The 19,738-nt window shown below is 44.1% G+C and overlaps 1 protein-coding gene across 2 annotated transcripts in view; it reads left to right on the top strand.

Annotated features, from left to right (window-relative positions):
* The first annotated feature begins 2,274 nt into the window (after nucleotides 1-2,274).
* SLC6A6 (solute carrier family 6 member 6) overlaps nucleotides 2,275-19,738 on the top strand; it is a 119,766-nt gene continuing 102,302 nt past the window's right edge. For both annotated transcript variants that reach the window (XM_075514114.1, XM_075514112.1), the window contains exons 1-2: nucleotides 2,275-2,492; nucleotides 18,030-18,113. The gene's annotated coding sequence lies outside the window, so the exon portion shown is untranslated. The remainder of the gene's footprint in view (nucleotides 2,493-18,029; nucleotides 18,114-19,738) is intronic.

Here is a 19,738-nt window from a genome sequence, read left to right as displayed (position 1 = left end):
TAATCTAGCCCTGTAGCTGACCCAGTCCATCTCTTCAGGTACACTTTATCTCCAATGTACTTCTGTTAGTAGAATTGTTTGGTTTTTTTCCTTGATACTCTCTGTAAACATCTCAAGGTATACGGCATCTTCTATGCAGGGAATTTTTTCTAGAGGACTGGCAGGAGGTTTTGATTCTCACATGCAGTCTAACTATTCCTGTTCTTAATTCTTCCTGTTCCTGCTGATTATAGAGCTTGTCTCTGCGATGGCACCCTTAAAATAAACTGTTATCAGGTTCACACGTTGGTTGTTGATACATAATGTAAGGACTCATTCCTACCCTCGTAATGGAGCTCCTAGATACCAAAGGGAACTTTTCCTGGACAGGAGAAAACCCCTGTTTTCAGCCTATCAAATATCCGTAAGTCTTCAGAATAAGTCCTTTACCCAAAATGTAATGCTCCCAGTTGAAAGCCAGGCATGATAAAAATGACAGATTAAAAGAAAAAAAATAATCAAGGGGCTCTTTTTGCTACAGGCTATTACAGAACGTAGCGGTAGAAACAGATCAATTCACTTCATTAAGTGCCTTTAGAGTATAAGTTTTCTGTTTATAAACAGCAACCTTTTTTGTATTTCTGTATTAACAGGGCTTTTCCTAATGAGATTAAAGGTCACAGCTCCTTATGTATGGATCTGTGTATGTGAATGTGACGTAGGAATTTGTTACCAAGATACTATTTGAAGCAAACATCCTAGGGCCTTCCAAGTTGGCAAGTTGATGCCGATTTCTGAGTCATCTCAGCCCAAATATTATTTTGTATTTTTACAACGTTTTGGGCTGTAGAGGGACCATCGGCCATCTTATCTGAGTGATGCTATCGGGTACTTTCCATTAGTTTCCTAATGTATATCCTAGAGACAGCCAGACACGCACTAAGTCTGGATATGAATGGCACTGAAATTAAGTGGGATTCATTTTAGTTTATCAGAGAGGTGGAGCAGCTCAGCTAACTACAGCAACTGATCTATAGCAGGATAAGGCCTTGACAAGTTCTTTCAAGCTTCGTGTAATTTGTGTCATCTCATTTGTTGCTTTCCTCATCTCCCTTCTCTTTTCCTCTTCCCTGTATGTTGCCATCCTTTCTTAGTTTATACAAACACATGCTGCTACGTATGGATTTTTCTGCTGTGGCTGGTCCAGTAGTGGAACTGGGCAGACTCATGGCAGATCCAGGCACGGGCAGTATTCTCAACACAGAGACCATCTACGACATGGTCTGGGTGGGGGTCTAACGTGTGTCATGGTTTCTGTTGCATTGTTATTCCCTTATTTCTAATTTTACATAATAGTGACTACTAATTAACACCCTGTTAGCTAGTTCTGAGAGTTATTCTGGAACGTCGCCTTTCATAATAGGGGATTGATAAATGGCAGGGGAGTCGCTTCCAGTCCTGCACTCCTTCAAAGACTCCTTTAACGATGCACAATATTTCTTGCTGCTGCATAATATCTATTTCTGAATTCCAGCTGCAGCTAAGGCTTTCTTTTTTGTCCTGCTGGAATTGCTGAGATTGTTTCATTTGACGGGGGAGTATGTTCAAAGAAGAAATACTAAAATATGTTGAACAAAAGTATATTTAAAGTATTCCCACCCAATCTGAAACATGATTTCTCAAGATCTTGCAGAGTGTCTGTAGCGTGGCCAGCTGCAATATTAATGGCACTTTACTGAAAAAGTACCAGAGCCATTTAACTCTCGTGTAATAAATGAACTGTAGATACCACTCTCAGCACAAATAATTAGCAGGATTTATACTACGTTCTCCTCGTAAAGAATGAGTCAGTTCTCCCAGACTCCGAGCATGCTGAAATTCCCAGAGAAAATGCAGCTGAGTGCAGTTAATTATTATCATTTCATTCAAGTATTTTTTGTTGTTGATGACAATGTCACCATAAATAATGAAATTTATGAAATTTCATACCTTCATGTCAGTGCATCCAAGCTTTGTAAAGGAAGGTTATGGCTGAATATTGCAGTTGTAGAAGATTAGCATAAGTTAAGAAAATTATTTTCATGAACATGGATTTCTTTATAGAGCAAAACTTTACTGAGAAGTACCTCACTTTTAGTTTCCAGCAATCAGAAAGTGAAATTCTTACGCATGTTTACAAGCAGGGGAAGCTGAACTTCAGGAAGTCACATGATTTCCAGTAACACCCCATATATAGACATTTAGATGATGAAAGCAATAAAAAAAACCTTGCTGTTACAAGTCTCGTGAAGCTGACATGTATTATCTCTGTGTAGCCATGCTACCATATGTATGGCATAAGGCTCCTTCCCCCTTTGTTCCAAGAATTTATATCACGAGATATTTCAGAGAAGTCACAGTCCCAGACTGAATGTGCAGTGGCTGATACAGGGGGGACTTTTCTTTGGAAGCTCACAGTGACCATATCCATTAGGAAGAAAAGTACAACCCCTTGTGTACCTGACTGTTAATAGGTAAGTAAATAAGCAAATCTTGGGCAAATAACAGTGTAACAGAAGGAGGAACTTTTTCAGAATCAGGAAAGTAGGATCTAGGAAAGGAAGGGTCTCCTGTTAGCTAATCACTCTTAGGTGTGCATTTTCTACCAACTCTTCACCTCCTGTTATGCCCAAATGACTACAAGCCTTGCTTCTTCCATCTGCCATAGAGGACAGTATAGCTAAGAAGCGATATCCTGAAATAATGTAATATATGTTTATGTTGTTGGCTAAATAATGAAAAAATATGCTTTTGTTGTTAATCTTGCCTGCATGGGCTGAGGTCCTTGTTCAGCTCCAATGAAACATGTTGATCCCCCAGGCCTGAGATGTTCCTGGGGCCTCATCTGGCTCTTCCTAGGTAGCTCTGAGTCAGATCCTGCGTCCCGAGTTGTGCGTGCTCTTTCTCTCTGGATACCTATGAATGCAGTGTGGAGAAGGTGTTTGTGGAGCTCACTGTGATTTATCCCTTTGCTGACTCCCTGGGCTATGGTTAAAGGGGAGTTTGGAAACTGTGAACAGAATCATTACATCAGATATGGTCCAAAAGTGCCGTGTGTTTTCTCTTCAGAGAAGGGAGCTGAGCGAAGTCACAATAAAAGCAATTGTGGTATTTTTGGAAGGGACTAGATGGCATAGGGAGAAAGCAATATGTTGCAAGTGGGTAGATCCAGCCCATGGGTACCATATGTTTTGAAATCCTTGTGGTCTGGATAGTGACCAGCCCGTTTTTTAGCCTGAGGCTCCCAGCTCCACCCCACTGAGCAAGGCATTCCTGCTGCTATAAAGCCCAAAAAGTGCCTTAGCACCCTGGAGCTCTTCTGTTGCTTATCAGCATAAATACAAATAGGGCACCTTTGCAACAGGACATTTGCAAAGACAACTGGAGGTCACTGCTGCCCATACCCTGCTTTTCTGCAGGCTGCTGCTTTGATATATTTCTGCATCATCAAACTTCACCAAAATCTGTTTGAAGTGCGGATTTCCTCCAGACAAACCTCAGGCTGATGAACTCCGCAGAGGAGGGAGCCTGGCCTGTGTAGAAGTGTCAGTGTTGACTGCAGGATGCAGAACAAGATCTGAAATACAGGGGTCTGGAAGGCAGCAACTTTGTGTGATGAGGCCTTTCTGTTCTTATAATTAAGATATTCGTACGGTTGAGCTCCTTCTTTCATAATACACCCCTGTGATAACTACCAAAACCACTCTTTCAGAGAAGGTCTGCAGCCCGTTATCCAGATAATGAAGAAGGGCAGGGAGAGGGAGGGGGGAGATTACCCACAGCTAATACAAAACATGTGCCAGTGAGACAGTGACTATTCAGTGTGTTCATCTTTTAAAATGCGGTAAGCGCATCTCCTTAGAGCACAGGGATAACCTTAGGCACCGGGAAACTGCCAGCGGGTGTGAGTCCGTGTCCTGGCTGTGATGCAGCCAAGGCAAGAGGGAGTGGACCAATCCATGGCCCAGATAATCCATCCATGGATAATCAAACGCTATGTCCAAGCCATGGTTTGACTTGTTTTCTTTGTTAAAGTATCTATTGTCAGTCTGGTGTAATCAAAAGTCCTGCCACTCACATTGATGTTCTTCCGCATTCTAACTAGTAACTGGACTTGGAGGTGATCTTAAGATCAGCTGAGCTATATCATGTAATATATAATGTAGTTTTTTATATACAAGACAAGGATAACAATGGCGAGGAAGTGGAGAGAGTACCAAGCTCTGTACGGTGCATGGCAATGCAGCTTATCGTTGTCTTTTGAAGATTACTTGACTTCGGTGGAAAAGGCTTATCTTCCTACAAGTAGAGACATTCCTCTGCTGTGACATAATCTCACTTTTTATCTTCCGTCTCCTTTATTCTTTCTGGAGAAAATATAGAGAGAAAGATAAAATACCCTCTGGTGACCCCTACATCTCAAGAGTCTTTAATGCTGTGTGTCTTTCATGACGGGTAACTTTCTAACAAGTGTTGCTGGAGGAGTTTCACGGTTCTTGTTAAAATGGTTTGTTGGCTTTAGGACTTTAATCTGCAAGATGAAATCCCTCACCATAGAGAAGATGCAGACCCTTCAAGAGACACTCAGCAGTACCTTCCGGATCAGTCCCTTTCTGCCTGATCCAGCACTGTTGATGCCAGTGGAAGTTTCACCCTTGATTTCAAACCTAATCAGGCCTGAGGACTGTGGTCCTTTCTTTCCTTCATCCCTTTGGGCAGCTAAGACGCTTACGCTTACATGAGGTGCGCAGAGACTGCGACGGAGGGGGACTTCGGTGCCACGCGTGATGGGAGCTTTGCCCTGAAGTGCTGACGGTCTAAGTTTAGATTTGGCACAATGAGTGAAAGTAATAAACAAAAGTTGGGAATAGGCACGGCAGAGGTCACGGCAGCGAGATCAAGGGTTGCGCTGATTTGGTAGGTGAATATCCTGATGGCTGCGCTGATTAAATAGAGTCAGTCACCAGCTGGAGGCTGGAAGGAAGAAGCAGGGCGTTAGAAGGATGTGGCTGTGGGGAGACCTGGTGAGCAGAGATTAGGAGGACAGTTCATGCCCAGAGGACTAGAATAGCTTGTCCACTAGTTTCATTGTTTTAGGCATTTAAAACAGACTGGGTTAATCACTAACAAAGATGCCCAAGGGAACAATGTTGTATCAGTTATCTTCCTGAGCATTTGACTGTTTTGATTATATTTATTCTAGACAAAAGAGCTTATTTGTGATGTTTCATCTTTAGTCTGAATGTCTCTAATTTGGACATCCATCTAATTTGGAAGGTTTCCACGAGACGGCAGTGAGACTGTCTGATTAAAGTCATGACTTATAACCAAACGTCTTTCTCGCTCCATGTTGCTGACCACAGCTTTGGTTATGAATTGTGAAAGAATGTTAAAATCCAGTGTATTTTTCTCTTTGTGTGCTCTGTTTATTTTTATTTTTAACATTTTGATTCGACAATGACAATGTCAGTGATGCCAGTTGCAAGTCTTTAGGTACAAGTTTGCCTTTCAGCCATTGCATGGGAGTGATTATTTGCTTTTAAAAACTGACATCTGTGGATTTTTAGTTCCTTTTTCTTAATAATCTCTGGAAAAATATGACATTGCATCAAAGCCCGTTGTATGAAAGATAATACCAGGGCCAAGTCTGGGACGACAACATCTTTTTCACGTCTCGCGAACTTTTTCAGAGAGCAGTAGCAACAAGCTGAGTGGAGGTTGGAAGAAGCAGCATTGTTCCTTCTGTTTCCCTTGAATTCCTTTCATCCGTCCAGTGACTACATGCGTCCCGATGACACATTTCTGGGTCACATGTCCCAGAAAGATGGGCTATATGGAGATACATGGCATGGAAAGTATTCTAGCGAGAGGCTAGTTATGTTGACAGGTTCCACACGTGGTGTAAATTTGTATATTCCTCACATGGACTTTATTAATAGCACAAGACTGAGACAGGGAGAGCCAGTGACATTGCTCTTTATGTAAATAAAACAACAGAAATATATTCTTTCTTGTTCCTTATCGTATTAAACCTGCAAATAGCTTACTACCCTGTAAGGCAGCTTAGGCTAGCACATGAGACCGTTAGGAAAAGCAGAGCAGTACGAGTCAGAGCGCAGAGATTTCCCCAAGCCAGGCTGCATGGCCGCAGGAGAGGAGCGAAGGCACGAGGGCGCAGCGTGCGGGGTCCAGAGCTGGAGAAAGAATAGGAGGCCCAGATAAGTATTTAAAAAGGCAGTCTCAAGCGTAACAAAACTGAATGCTTGTTTTGGTTTTGGTCCAGTGGAAACTTTGCAATGGAAGAGTTAGATAGTTTTCTTCTTTGGCTCTGCCATCAAAGGGATGCTGCTGCCTTTTCCAGTCAACTTTCTCCCATTCAATGGGATCTAGATTCCTCTCTCTGCAAGATACTGCTCTGGTTAGGAGGTCAGAGGGAGAAAATGCTGTAACTGCAGGCTGTCTTTAGTCTCCTCAGGTTCATCAGTCACTTCCACTGTAATTCTTTCAGCTAGTAGTAGTAGCAAGCTGTTGCCCTGGTATATGGATTAAATATAGCTGGAGGCACAAACCAGAGTGTTAGGAGATTGCATATCCAGTCCTCTGTGTTCCCACTAACAGGAAAAACTGAGAAATGTGTCTAGAGAGACTTGGTCCAAGTATTCGTGTCTTCTTCCAGACACTGAATAAACACACTGCAATGGAAAGGACTTTTATTAGTTAGTTATTAGTTTTATTAGTTGTGAACCCTCCTGTATCAATCACAACCAATTCATTTAATCTTCAGCAACACGGAGAAGTACGGAAAGGCTATCCCCGTTTGATACCTGTCCTGGTTTCAGCTGAGACAGAGTTAATTTTTTTCGTAGCGGCTGGTATGGGGCTATGTTTTGGATTTGTGCTGAAGACAGTGTTGATAATACAGAGATGTTTTAGTTGCTGCTGTACTAGTCAAGGACTTTTCAGCTTCCCGTGCTCTGCCAGGTGCAGAAGAAGCTGGGAGGGGGCACAGCCAGGACAGTTGATCCAGACTGCCCAAAGGGCTATTCCATACCACATGACGTCATGCTCAGTATATAAAGCTGGGGAAGAAGAAGGAAGGGGGGACATTCAGAGTGATGGCGTTTGTCTTCCCAAGTAACCGTTACGCTTGATGGAGCCCTGCTGTCCTGGAGATGGCTGAACACCTGCCTGCCCCTGGGAAGTAGCGAAGGAATTCCTTGCTTTGCTTTGCTTGTGTGCGCGGCTTTTGCTTTCCCTATTAAACTGTTTTTATCTCAACCCTCAAGTTTTCTTACTTTTGCTCTTCCGATTCTCTCCCCCATCCCACCGAGGGGGAGTGAGCGAGCGGCTGCGTGGTGCTTAGCTGCCGGCTGGGGTTAAACCACGACAATACCTGTGATGAGTATGAACTAAACTCTGAATTCCCAAATATTCAGAGCTTGGGCTCTGCTCTGAGCTCATCTTTATAGCCATGAAAAGGGGAGGAGAACCTCTGACAGGTTCTCTTCAGGGGGGTGGTGAATCCAGATGAAGACACAGATGCCAGGTAGCAGATTATGGGGCAAATTAAAAATGAGAGCTATTTACAATCCAAGAGGCTTGAATTTTGTCTACTAGTGAATTTATTACCCAAATTAGGTAATAATTCACACATTTTCATTTGAAGAACAACTAGAAATTCTTCTGGAGGGCTCCATCCTAGGAAGAAGAGGTGTCTCCCATTCAACACCTTTTATTTGAATGGGACATCCAGATAATTTGTTCCTGAATGTAGGCAAGGAAAGGAATACCATCAAACTGGTAGAGCAGACAACTAAGAATCTGCAAGAGGATTTCTCTCCCCAGCTCTGTACCTAACATGCATTTTGACCTTGATAAGTCACTTTCTTTTTTTTCAGGCCTCAGTTTAATGACATTTTTAAAATGGATAAACCAATATATGTTTCCTGTGAGGATACTGTAGAAGTTAAGTTTGTTTGAATGTGAAAGATGCTTAGTGTATTATTAAATGGGCTTCATTTTTACAGTTTTGTTCTTAGAAAGAAATATTTATCATATGTAAAATTCAAAACATTTCTCTGTGCCCTTAAGTTCAAATGATGGAAATAAATTAGAAAAATGGTATTTAAGTGCTAAGCAGGGTATGGCAATAGGACTATTACATTTACATTTGCACTGTGAGCAAAGAATTCATCATAAATGCACCAGGCCAATGTGGTTTTCCACCGTGTTTATGAGTTTGATTTTACCTCCTATGTAATCAAAATAAAGACACATTAGTGGCTAAGAATATTTACCAAGTCTTCCAAGCTGACATGTTTTAGCCGTAAGGGAGGAATTGATTTTAAATTCTACTGATTTCTTTTCCTCTATGTCTCAATTAAACACTCCACATTAAATTCCTAAAATTTTTCTGCTACTACTTGTAACGGGTCAGAAATGTCAGGGTATCCTTGAAGTGGAGCACTCTTCTCCAAGATACTTTGCATAGCTTAATTAGCGCAGTTCTTTCTTTCCCTGTGCCTTCTCTAAGGGCTTTCTTTATGTCAGGTGCTTCTAAGTATGGAGAATCAGAGCCAGAGGTCAACCGATGAGCTGCTGATCGCTCAAGCTAAATGTAATTTAATGCAAGAGTTCGTATGAACAGTTTGCAAACCCCTCTGGGGACCGTGTGTGCAGGGGTGCTGCTGGGTGCGTGCATCTATAGGCTCTGTTCAGTGCAGCAGAAGGCACACGTGCGTTGAAGGACCTGGTGTGGCCACAGGTCATTATCATCAGATGACTACAGCCATCGCTATGACACTTTCTTTTATTCTACTGTAGCCTTTCTTTTATTCTACTGTACCAAGCAAAGAAGCTTTAAAACTGCCCAAAATTAGCTGGGTATTTCTTTCTCAACGGGTGGCGAGGGACCTTTCTAATGTCTTCAAGTAGCTTTGTTGTCTTGAATCCCCAACCTTAGCTGTATAATTGCTATAGTTAGTGTAGCAAATGTTCATCATTTTAAGGCCTGGAGCCAGTTTGTGTCTCAGAGTCACTGGTTGAATGTTTTTCTGTCCAAGGTAACTGCCTCAGCAGAACTAGTTCTGATGCTGACTAGTGATATGTCATTGATATACGAGTCCTCTAATATGTTTACCTATGAAAACTGAGACTTTGACCCTGAGTTACCAGAAATCATTCAAACTAGACTAAACACAAACAATTCACATCATCCAGTATACATGAGGTCTCTTACCGAACCTTTTCTGTACATAGCCATTATGTGAATGTCAGCCACAGGAGTGCATTCCATACCGAGATTTTTCCACTTCACCTTTATTCAGTACCAATCTGATAATGGGATGCAAAGTGGACTTGAGGAATGCAGTTCAAAGGACTTGCACTATTGAACCTGTGTACCAAGCCTGGCTGCATAAGTCATAGTAATGACTTGTGAAGGTACCATAAAATGGAGACAGTCCGTGCAGGGCCATGAAAGAGAAGATACATAGCTCACGGGTGGGACAGCTGAGAAGGAGGAGCCGGGCCAGGGGCACCTAGAGAGTGGAAAGCAGCCAAAGATGCTGTAGGAAACAACAGTCCCGGCAATACTGCTGTGACCACAGCTTTCCTCCTCTCTCTCCCTGTGGTGGCCTTGCTAAGTTACAACTTTTAACGTGGTTATCTCTGCCCCTGAAAAGACTGTGGATATGTTTTTAAAGAGCTGATGACAAAAAAACCCCAAATTCTGAAACACTAAAGGAGTAAGGAGTCACTCAAGTAAAAAAATCTGTCCAGATTGCTGGCTCTTATTATATGAGAAAGGAGGAGAAGGTACAGATAGTATGAGAGTGGTGATGCAGCATAACATACACTGAAATTGGTCCAGGTTTATTGCCATATTTAATGCAGACACTGAAATATAGAAACTCTGTGAAGAACAGCCTCACATCTTGGGTGCTGTTAGTTGGTATATTTTACCCTGCATGTTAACAACGCAGTAAAAGGTTGCTGGCCGACATCTTTTTAAAAAAATGCATACCTTCTTCAAAAAACTTTGTATTTCCTATCTATAGTGCTGTGGACTAGCCCTTTTTGCTAAGGGAGACCTAATAGCCCTGTGTATCAGTTCAGACTCAAAGACACTTGATAACCTCTGTCTGGAGCATCTGTTCACGGTAGCTTTCCCTTTCCACGATCCCCCTATACGTGCTGCAGGACCCCCAGATGTTACGGTGGTTTCAAATGCTCAGCTGTGGGTCGAGAAGGTTGGCAGAGGTGGACGAACAGTGTGTGCAGAGCGGCAGCCAAGGAGGCTGGGATGTGCTGCAGTATCTCGGGAGGGAACAGCCGGGCAGTGGGCGGTGGAATCTCTTTGTTCCTATAGCGCTTCTTGAGATTTCAGATATCGTGATTTGTAAAGGTATTCCTACTTTAGATGGCGAGCTGGTCAAGAAAAAACAATTATAGATGAGCCACCTTTTTTCTTTTTTTTCCTTAGAGACAAAAAGCTACCCAACCCCAAGCGCATCTGTTTTAATCAGTTTAGTTTTTCACGTTTCACACGCGCTCCTCTTGAGCTGCCTATAGCAACATGCGGCACTGCTCAGCTGTTGTGAATTTGGGGTTTTCAAAGGCCTTCCTGGCTCTAAGGGAGGAGAGGGGCATTGTAGGGCCTTTCCATAAGGTTGAACTCCATGCAGAAAAAGGAGAGGACAACTCGCCCCATCACCTTCATTTTATATATTGACAAACTGAGGTTTAGACAAGGCAAGCATTTTGACCAAGTTAACCCAGAGAGCAATAAGGAAGTAACCTAGAAAATACCCAGGAAATTACCCAGGGAATTCTCCAAGTGCAATAAAACAATGAAGTTCAAACCTGAGTCTCCATCCCATGAGCTGTCTGCAGGGCCCTCCACCTCTGTTGGCTTTGCACAGAGCTGGATTTGTCACTTGGTGCTTTTCGGAAAGACCAGTTTTTAAGATACCCCTTTTGGTGAGATGCAGAGGAAAGGTAATTCTTCGTGTCCTGTGTGTTCTGCTTTAGATGGGCTCTGGGTTGCTGTCTCACGCGGCGCATGACGTGACATGCTGAACGGGCGAAGGGTGGAGGTGGCTGCTGCCAGGGGTGCCTGGGCTTGTTGAGAGGATTGTTGCCGTTCCTACCCGCTTCTGTCTCTGTGGTCCTTCTGAAACAACACGAGCTATTCGCAATGGTTGTGTTATGTAATTCATTTAGGAGGAAAACTCACTCATAAAGTTTATGGTCCTATTCTCTCTGAGGCAACCCAAGCAAATGGGCCAGACGGGGGGAGATGAGCAGCCGAGCTGAGAATGCACAGGGACACCATCACCTCTCCTACGGTCATGGCACGAAGCTTCAACCAAATCCTCCTTGGGAGCGGCCTGGGACTAAGCTATCTGCACAAGCACGGACCCTGTGGCAGCCGGCTGTGCCCTGGGCTGCCGGTGCGCAGGCTGCGCGGGGCTGGCATGGCAACACCAGCTTCCAGCGGCTGTAGGAGCATCCCTGAACCACAGCTCTACCTGCCGCCCCGTTGCACCTCCCGAGTGCTGGAGGGGAGCGTTATGGGAGCCAGGGAAAGGCCTTCCCTCCCCAAAAACAAATACCTAGCAAAGGGAATACTTATCTGCCGGGGCATGCTATTGAAAAACGGATCTCAGTTCATATAAGCAGGAAAAAGTCATTGAGGCTTATTTGTATTTCTGCCCCTGAGCACAAAGGGGCTAGAAAGCAGGCGGATCCCACCGATTGTGTGTTCCTCCTGTTTGGAGATGTAATCGGCATCCACATACTGTGCCACAGCCTTTCCTCATCTCTAGGGGTTGGGTTGGGGCTGGGAATGATGCATAGGGGTAGAAGACTTCCAGCGGGGCAGTGAAGACCTCCGGGATAGGGGTGGGGAAGGGCTGGCTCCTGACGCAGCATCTCTCCCCCATCTTCTGATGCTAGCAGCAATGTTCAGGGGGGAAGGAAGAAAACACAGGGTCACCCTGTTCGCTCAATCCCAACTTACCAACTGGAGAAACAGGCTCTGTGTAAACAGTACAAATGAAACGGATGTTTCACTCTGCTACTGATAAGTTTATCAGTAAAGCCAACATGTACCCTGGGCCCCTAGAAAAATACACAGAAAATGCGTTAAAGAAGGAGAAGCTGAGGGTCCTCAGCTAACCCCCAGCTTACTACACCCTGGGTATCGGTGTTCGTGCTTTGGGACGCGTCAATCATTGCTTCAGCCAACGTGACCCCAAGGTTGGGACGTTCTCATCTGTAACCACAAGGCCCAATCTCGCCCGGGCTTTAGCTGTTGTAAGTGCTATCGAGATGGATGACAAAGGACTGTTGTAAAGGTGCTAGGGAAGATGAAAGCACAGCAAGGGCACACAAGGAGCGCGGTTGCTGCTGGGGATCACCGTGGCAAGGCCCTGCTGGACCTCGGGTGGGAGGTGAGGCAGTGGCCTCTCCAGCTGGTATTGTCCATGAATAGACCATTGTCCTTTGCAAAGAAGCAAAGAGAAAACTGTCTCTTCTGCATCCTTGACTGTGGCACTGAGCCAGTGTTGCCTCACCAAGGGCTCGGCCTCCAGCTCGGAGGTCTCACAGCTCCAAAATGCCTTGCCCACGTTGCCTCAGGTGCCTGCTCCGGCGTCCTGTTACACACGGACCATTTTGGCTGACTGGATTTTGTTCCCTGCAAGTGAGTGGCTGGGAAGGAGGTGTGTTTCATGGAGCTTATAATAGAAAGCTTGCTTTGGCCTCCACTACAGAGAGATTAACGCCATTCCAGAGTGATATAGTGCATGTTTTTTAAGGGTCCAAAGGCAATTCCTGTTTACAGAGCAGGACTGGAAGAGCCTCGCAGCATTCAGGCTAGGGCAGCGGCTGTCGGGTATTCCTTCTCCATCGCTCCTTTTTCAGGTGGACTTTTCCCCTGCTGAGGGAGAAGTTGAAATGCCCCGCGGATGGCTGAGCCGGGCTGTTGCGGTTGTGCAAAATCACACTGCCTGTCTCTGAGACGAGAGAATGAGGAAATTCTTGCACCTACCCCTATCCCTTCTCATTGAAGGAAGCCACATCAGAGCTCCTTTGGGGTGATTCTTTCTGTTTTGGGATTTTTAAAGTTTCTTTTAGAAACCGTTCGGCTGAGATCCACAGAAAGTTTGCCAATCCTTATGAAAAATTTGTCATTGATAGTAAAGATCCATTTGAAATAGCCCCAGACTTCCTTGAGTTATTCAACTCTGCAGATGCAGCCTTAAATGCTTTGATCCATAGTGGTCCGACCTGCTATAATCCTAATTATATGCTCGTGCCCAGCACCATTGCCTTTATCAGCATACGGGCACCGAGAGCTGAGCCTGTGGTTCTACTCCCACTGTGCCCGCTTTTCCAAGAAGTATGAAAGGCTGAAAGCACTCTGAACAAGCAACATATCCATCTGCTAATAGCATCAGCCCTTGTATTTTTATTCATCTTTCCAGAAAACAGAACGTACAAGATCTCCTTTCCAGGTAAATGTGTTCTCATGTCCATGAGTAGCTTGATGCAAGTCAACCATCTGAGCCTTGGTGTGCCAGTGGGGAGTCAGAAGTGGCATGAGCCTGGACTCCACTGTCTAATGTATTCCCTGGAACAGTCCTGGGGAGAAAACACAAAAAGGTTATACACCCGATGGAGTAAATTAATCATTTCACTGATACCTGATTCTGCTGTATTGTTATTTGCCTCCTTAAATTGCAGAACATTCCTCTGAATTTTATTCATCATTTCTTGACTGATATTGTGCTCAAAACGTTCACGTTTCTCCAAATTGAGGCACCTAATCTGAGTTACATGCCTTTAGTCAAAAAGGAGTTATGCACTGACCCATTGTCAGGGCCCAAAATTTAAGGTGCTTTTTGGAAAAGTGGCCTTTAATAAGCTCTTGTGTTTTCTGGTATGATTGTAGTCTGAGACCCAATGACCCACGGATGCCCCTCTAGGTAGGACATATTTAGCTTGTTATTAACTGTTACCTTATAGAAGGACAGTCATGTTCATACACTGGCAGGGAACAACTAAGCCTAGAGTCGGAGGCAGGGATTTTAGATGGTTTTGGAGACTTAAATTCAGATTTCTAGGTGCCAGCAGCACTGAAATGAGAAGATACATGAACATGGAAATCCAGAATCTAGGATATTAACAATATGGAGCTCTCCCTGAAGGAAAGTGCAAAGCACGCTTAGCATACGCAAAGCTGTGTTATTTACTCCGGAAAGATCACACTGAGAGTTGATGACACACCTTCCTTCCCCTCTCTACTTCTCATTTTCTCTCTGTATCGAGGCCCTCTGATCTCGGAAATTATTTACATCTCCTCTGCAAACCATGACTATACTTTCCTCTCTCTCTCTCTCTCTCATGCTCTTTTTTTGCACAATGCTTTTGGTGCATTTCGTCCTGTTGACTTCAACCCTCTCCCACCAACGCACGCGATCGGTGACGGTGCAAATCGCTGCTGCCTTTATTGGCACCAACCATAACCCGATACAGCTGTTGTCTGCTGGCCTGGGATTTTCCGAGGGCTCCTGCGGCAGAGCAGGTTGCAGACCGATTGAGACATGTTTGGTGGTTCAGCCAGGTTTGCCACAAGGGGGGGCGAAGAACAGAAACCGTCTGTGGAAATTTACTGACTCTCTGAAGATCTCATGACTTCTTGCTAAATCTGAAAATTCCCAGTACAACATGAATAATTGTTTCTAAACCGCCTGTGCGGCCTTTCGTCATTTACCTGAGTATTGCATGGTCACTGGTGGTTTTTTGTCAGTGATAGACAACAGTCCGTCGTTTGCCAAAGGGATGGAAGATAAGGAATTCATTAGTCAAGACACTAGTTTCTAGTACAAAGGACTTCTACACAGATGGTGAATTTGAAAAATATATATATTCAACAAATTAGCACATAGTGTGCCAACTCCTGTGAAATATGTGCACGTTAGGAGTATGAGTGGGAGCAAATAAGGTTGTGAGGAATCTTTCTGTGCCTTCTGATTTCAAATAGCGATTTGCAAAGAAGTCCTTTTCTTGTCTCTTTTTTTTTTTTTAACGTAAATATGTACGAAGCTCTTTAAATCATCTAAAGTGGATCATGGTTATGACTACAAGATAAGGAGGGATTTGTCTGTCTGACAAACTTCCCCTTTGTTTTTAGTGAAGGTTGGTATTTTTAGAAGTGGTAAAATACCAGCGCAAAATGCAGGGCGTAGTGTAAATTGGAGTTCTGCCAGTTCATGGGCTGAGCAAAAACTGTTAAAATGCAAGATGCTTCAAGGCCCAGCTCTGTGTCCCACACAAGAAAAGCCTCCAGTGATGTCTCTAAGGAAAGCTCTCAGTCTCCAGCCCACAAAAGATCAATGTAATGCCGACTACAAAGTCAGTAGGAATTTTGCTGTTAGAACAATTAATGTTCTTAGTCATCTTTATACTGGACCGTATCATCTACCCATCAGAATGAATGGTGTTTACTTAGAAAATTGAGGGAGGGAGGGAGAGAAGGAGAGAGGAAAAGGCCAGGAGAAACCAGAGAAAGATGCCCCGAGTCTGCGCTGTGCCTCCGGGCAGGGCACAAAGTGAATCTGAAATAACATAATTTCTAAACAAGCCATGGCTAGAAGTAGAAACTGCAACGGTGATGAGACCACCGGTGCAGTCAGCTCAAGCACTATTAAAGGCGATAGCCAGCAGAGCCTGCAAAGCTGGTTCAGTGCACGGCGCATGGCCCTGATAGTGCCGGTAATGCCGTGCAGGCTGGTTTTGCTTTAAGAGTTTTGATAAGGCTTTGTAAAGACAAGGGACTGGCTCACGTGCAGCTGTGCTGAAGTCATGCAGATGGAGATCTGCCTACTTAGGATTGCTTTTAGGGCAGGGGATGAAGGGACAAGGTAAGAAGCTGTACGTGTTCCATATGGTGTTCCCTGTAGTGGGGTCCATTTTCTAAGCCTTTGCTGAGGCACTGCTGTGTTGCAATACTAATTCAAATACTAACAAAACTGTAGCAATTTAGGGCAGGAATAGGATATTTGCAGGTGGATAATTAGCTAACTGGATAATGATGATGTCCTGTTATATGCAGCCAAACATTTGGTTCGGTGCAGCATTTAAAGCAAGATAAAATATACTGAGATTGGACATATTGAAAATTCTCTGGATCTGCCCAGGAAAGGGTAAAGAAGATAATCCCAAAGACCCCAAGAAAATTTAAAAAACACTTAAGATCAGAAAACGAAACCCACGGAAAAAAGCAGACACATTAAAGGCAGCAAGATTGCAGCCCCATACATCGTATAAAATGAATGCAGTCCATCGTGCCGAATTGTTCATGCTCAGACCATATATGTTCAGCTCTTGACAAAGTAATCTCTTTACAAAGCTAAATAATGCAGCAGAGTCAGCTAAGAACGAGTTATAAACAAAGAAGCTATTCAGCTGTCAAAGCAATTTTCAGCTATATTAAAACAGAATAGGATGGGACGGATTCTGCCGAGCGCCGTCCCGGGAAGCGGGTGGCGTTACATGTGTGTAAATCGCGTGGCGAGAGGGAGCGCGTGCGCGCACGGGCGGCCGCCCACGCAAACACATGTACACACACGTGCGCAGGATAATCGCCCGTCGCCTTCCTCAGCTCACGTTAGAAAATGCAAAACGCTTATTTAAACTGCATTTTCTGTCTGCACTTGGGGATGTCACCAAGTTCTGTCCATTCCAATGACGTGCTTTGTTTCCATAGAAACCAATGTACTTTGGAGAGGGAAAAGCAGAAGGAGACGGAGAAAAGCAGAAAAATCAAGCAGAATAAGAGAAGCGTGCGGTGTGAATAGATCGTTTGGGTCGTGGGGCTTTTAACAAAGTGACTTACTCCTTAAGGTGGCAAGAGGCCTTATTTATTTGTGGGTATGTCACCCCAGGATAATTCAAATCCATTCAGATGTATGTGAATTAAATGAATGCAGCATCCTATTTCTCCGTATATACTATCCACCATCAGACAGACTGTGTCTGCACGAGAGAGGCCAGGCTGCCAGTGCGCTTTCTGCTGACACATGGCTTTTGCTCTTTGCTCTGTCTCTGGTGTCATTAGCAGGTGTTTCCTATCTTCATCCCCAAACTGGGGAAGGAGGCAGGGCCTGGGAAACTACGGATTGCAACTAAGGTTCAATGAAATACCTGTCAAGTCTCCCATCAAAAGCTGTGTATGATCTGTACCTCCCAAGGGGTAGGCGGGGCAGGGAGAGGCATGCTGGAGCTATTCTATGATTTTTTCCTTCTGAAACCGGCCAACTTGCCATTGAATCATTTAATCACTAATTAAAAATCCTGGATAAAACAAGCTGCCTACAGCTTTCTGGCAAACATCCCACTGACTTCGGTAGGGCCAAGATTTTACCCTTTCCTTGACTGCAGAGCTTGTTTGTTGTCACTTCTTTTTCTTTAGCTGTTCTATGTTTTTTATGCCAGATTTTTTCTCTTAACTGCATGTTTTCTTTTCCTTTTCTGAAATATTATCTTACTTCAGCTCCAGACTATATGGACCCCAAGAGGTAGTCCATGGCGAGGCTAGCTGTGTTTCACCCATGTGAATGGATGTGGCCTAGGAGAGGACAAGGAGTAGATGTGAGGGCAGTAGGAACTTCAGCAGCTAAAGGCCTCCTTGAGCACCTCCGTGCCGGCGGGCATCTCGACTCGCAAGTCCCTGTTGCCAGAGCTATGGAGTGCTTATGGGGTCCCTCAGCTGGTATCCGACCAGCTGGAAAAAGGATGGACCACTGTAGCCTAGAGCACCAGCTTTTCACCACCCAGGGCTGAATGCCAGCAGGAGAAACAGAATCCTACATGTGTGTATCCTATATATGCTGCTGGTAACGGAGTGAAATTCCCGTTCTGCCCGTGCGTATTCTTTGGTGCGTGTTTCTCCTGTCTTCCCTTTCTGTATTTACCAGTCACATCCTCTGTAATTGTGCTTTCAGAGACTGCCTTAGAAGAGACCTATGCCATTTTTGCCCAGAGCTGAAGAACTCTAAGATGCACCGCCGCTGGCTGCTCGCTTGAAGGTAGGAATGTGCCAACAAACCCTGCTTCCCGCGGGCTTTTTGGCAGAGCGCGCTCGACTTTCTGCTGTGTTCTTCATGAGAAGCTACTCTTGGTCACACAGGGCCCATGTATGAGGGACCTGAGCCAAAAAAAATTCCCAGGACCTACTGCATTCTTCAAAGCTTAGGGCACCAGGGTACGGATCGACAGCAAACACCCTGATCCCTTACCAACAGATTGGGTGGCAAAACCCACAGCAGTTGCCTGTAGTGTTGACATGCTCCGAGCCCATACTGTTTAATTTATCTTTGTGCATCCAAATCCATGATATCTAACAGTACTGACAGTTAGAGTCTCCTTTGCTGGTTCATCGACAAATTATAAGAATTAAAAAGAAACTATGTGAAGGGAGATATGATTTTGCTGATCAGCTCTAATCTTGGTTGTTTTCCTTGGTTTTAAATGGTGAATTTTAGAAGTTATATGTTAAATGCTCTGCTTTCACTTCTTTGTATCCAGACAGAAAGAACCGGTTTGTAAAAAATGTGCTTGGTGGGTAATGTAGAATTTTTCTCCTCTGGGGAATCCATCACAGAGGATGTTTACTATATATTTTTGAGACCCCTTGCAGATCTTTAGGCTAGGCTCTCAGATGTTCATCCTCTCGGACTTTTATTGCTAACATTTATTCTTCTTTTAATGGTGAGCTCTCAGAACAATGCAGAGGGCTGAGTTCGAACTCCAGGCAAATCGTACATCGCTGCTGGTTTGCAACTGGGCTCCACACAGGACTCAGCAAGATTTCGTTCAGCGTTTTCTATGGCGTTGGTTACAATTCTCTGGGCGTGCAGGGAAAATTACTTTTGGCTTTAATGTTCTGGTTTAGTTAGTCTGTGATTTGCTTGTTCCAGAGGCTGGATATTATGTTTGATACTATGTCAGCCCGTGAAGCAACGCTGAGTGCAAGAGAGAGTGACAGAGCATCTCTCACACGTGCTACCGCTGATTCATTGCCTGTACTTCTGCAAGGTGATGAAACACTTCGGTCACGTCAAAACTGTGCTCACTTCTAGATAGTAGCTAATATCTAAATACTAGATGTTACGTGATAAGTCTGAAGGCCAGAAGGTGATGTTCAGGGATGATATCTGTGCTCAAAAAGTAATCTTCTGGAAGCCAATGTAACTTTATGTGTCAGTGAGGAGAATTGCCATGACTGTAAGCTCAGGAATGGGCTGTTATTCAAGTGCAAGGCTGAATGAGAAAGATTAAAAACACTTTTTAAAAGTCTGTGCAACCCAAGTGTACTGTTTATCATCTTGTTGTACCAAAACAAAATTTGTGATGTACTTTGACTTGGGATTTTCCAGAGTCATTGATGTAGCGCTGGTTTTCATCATCTCTTGTCTTGCTGTTTCCTGACTTCCCTTCCCAGGCTTTGGAATTTTTATCCTAATTTTCCTCTTTTGCTTTTAATGAAATAACAAAATTAGCTTTTTGACCTCAGAGCCTTCTCCCACGGTAGCGGATTTAAAATTGCTAGGTGAGAGTCAGCAGGAGAAGATGATACTCGGTCTAATTTCCTTAGAAATGTTATAGCTGAAGTATTTATAATAATAAGGCTTTGTTGCTGGAACCTCTGAAT

The sequence above is a fragment of the Mycteria americana genome, chromosome 11, assembly GCF_035582795.1.
Source record: "Mycteria americana isolate JAX WOST 10 ecotype Jacksonville Zoo and Gardens chromosome 11, USCA_MyAme_1.0, whole genome shotgun sequence".
Taxonomy (NCBI): domain Eukaryota; kingdom Metazoa; phylum Chordata; class Aves; order Ciconiiformes; family Ciconiidae; genus Mycteria; species Mycteria americana.
This window is presented reverse-complemented; position numbering and strand designations above follow the sequence as displayed.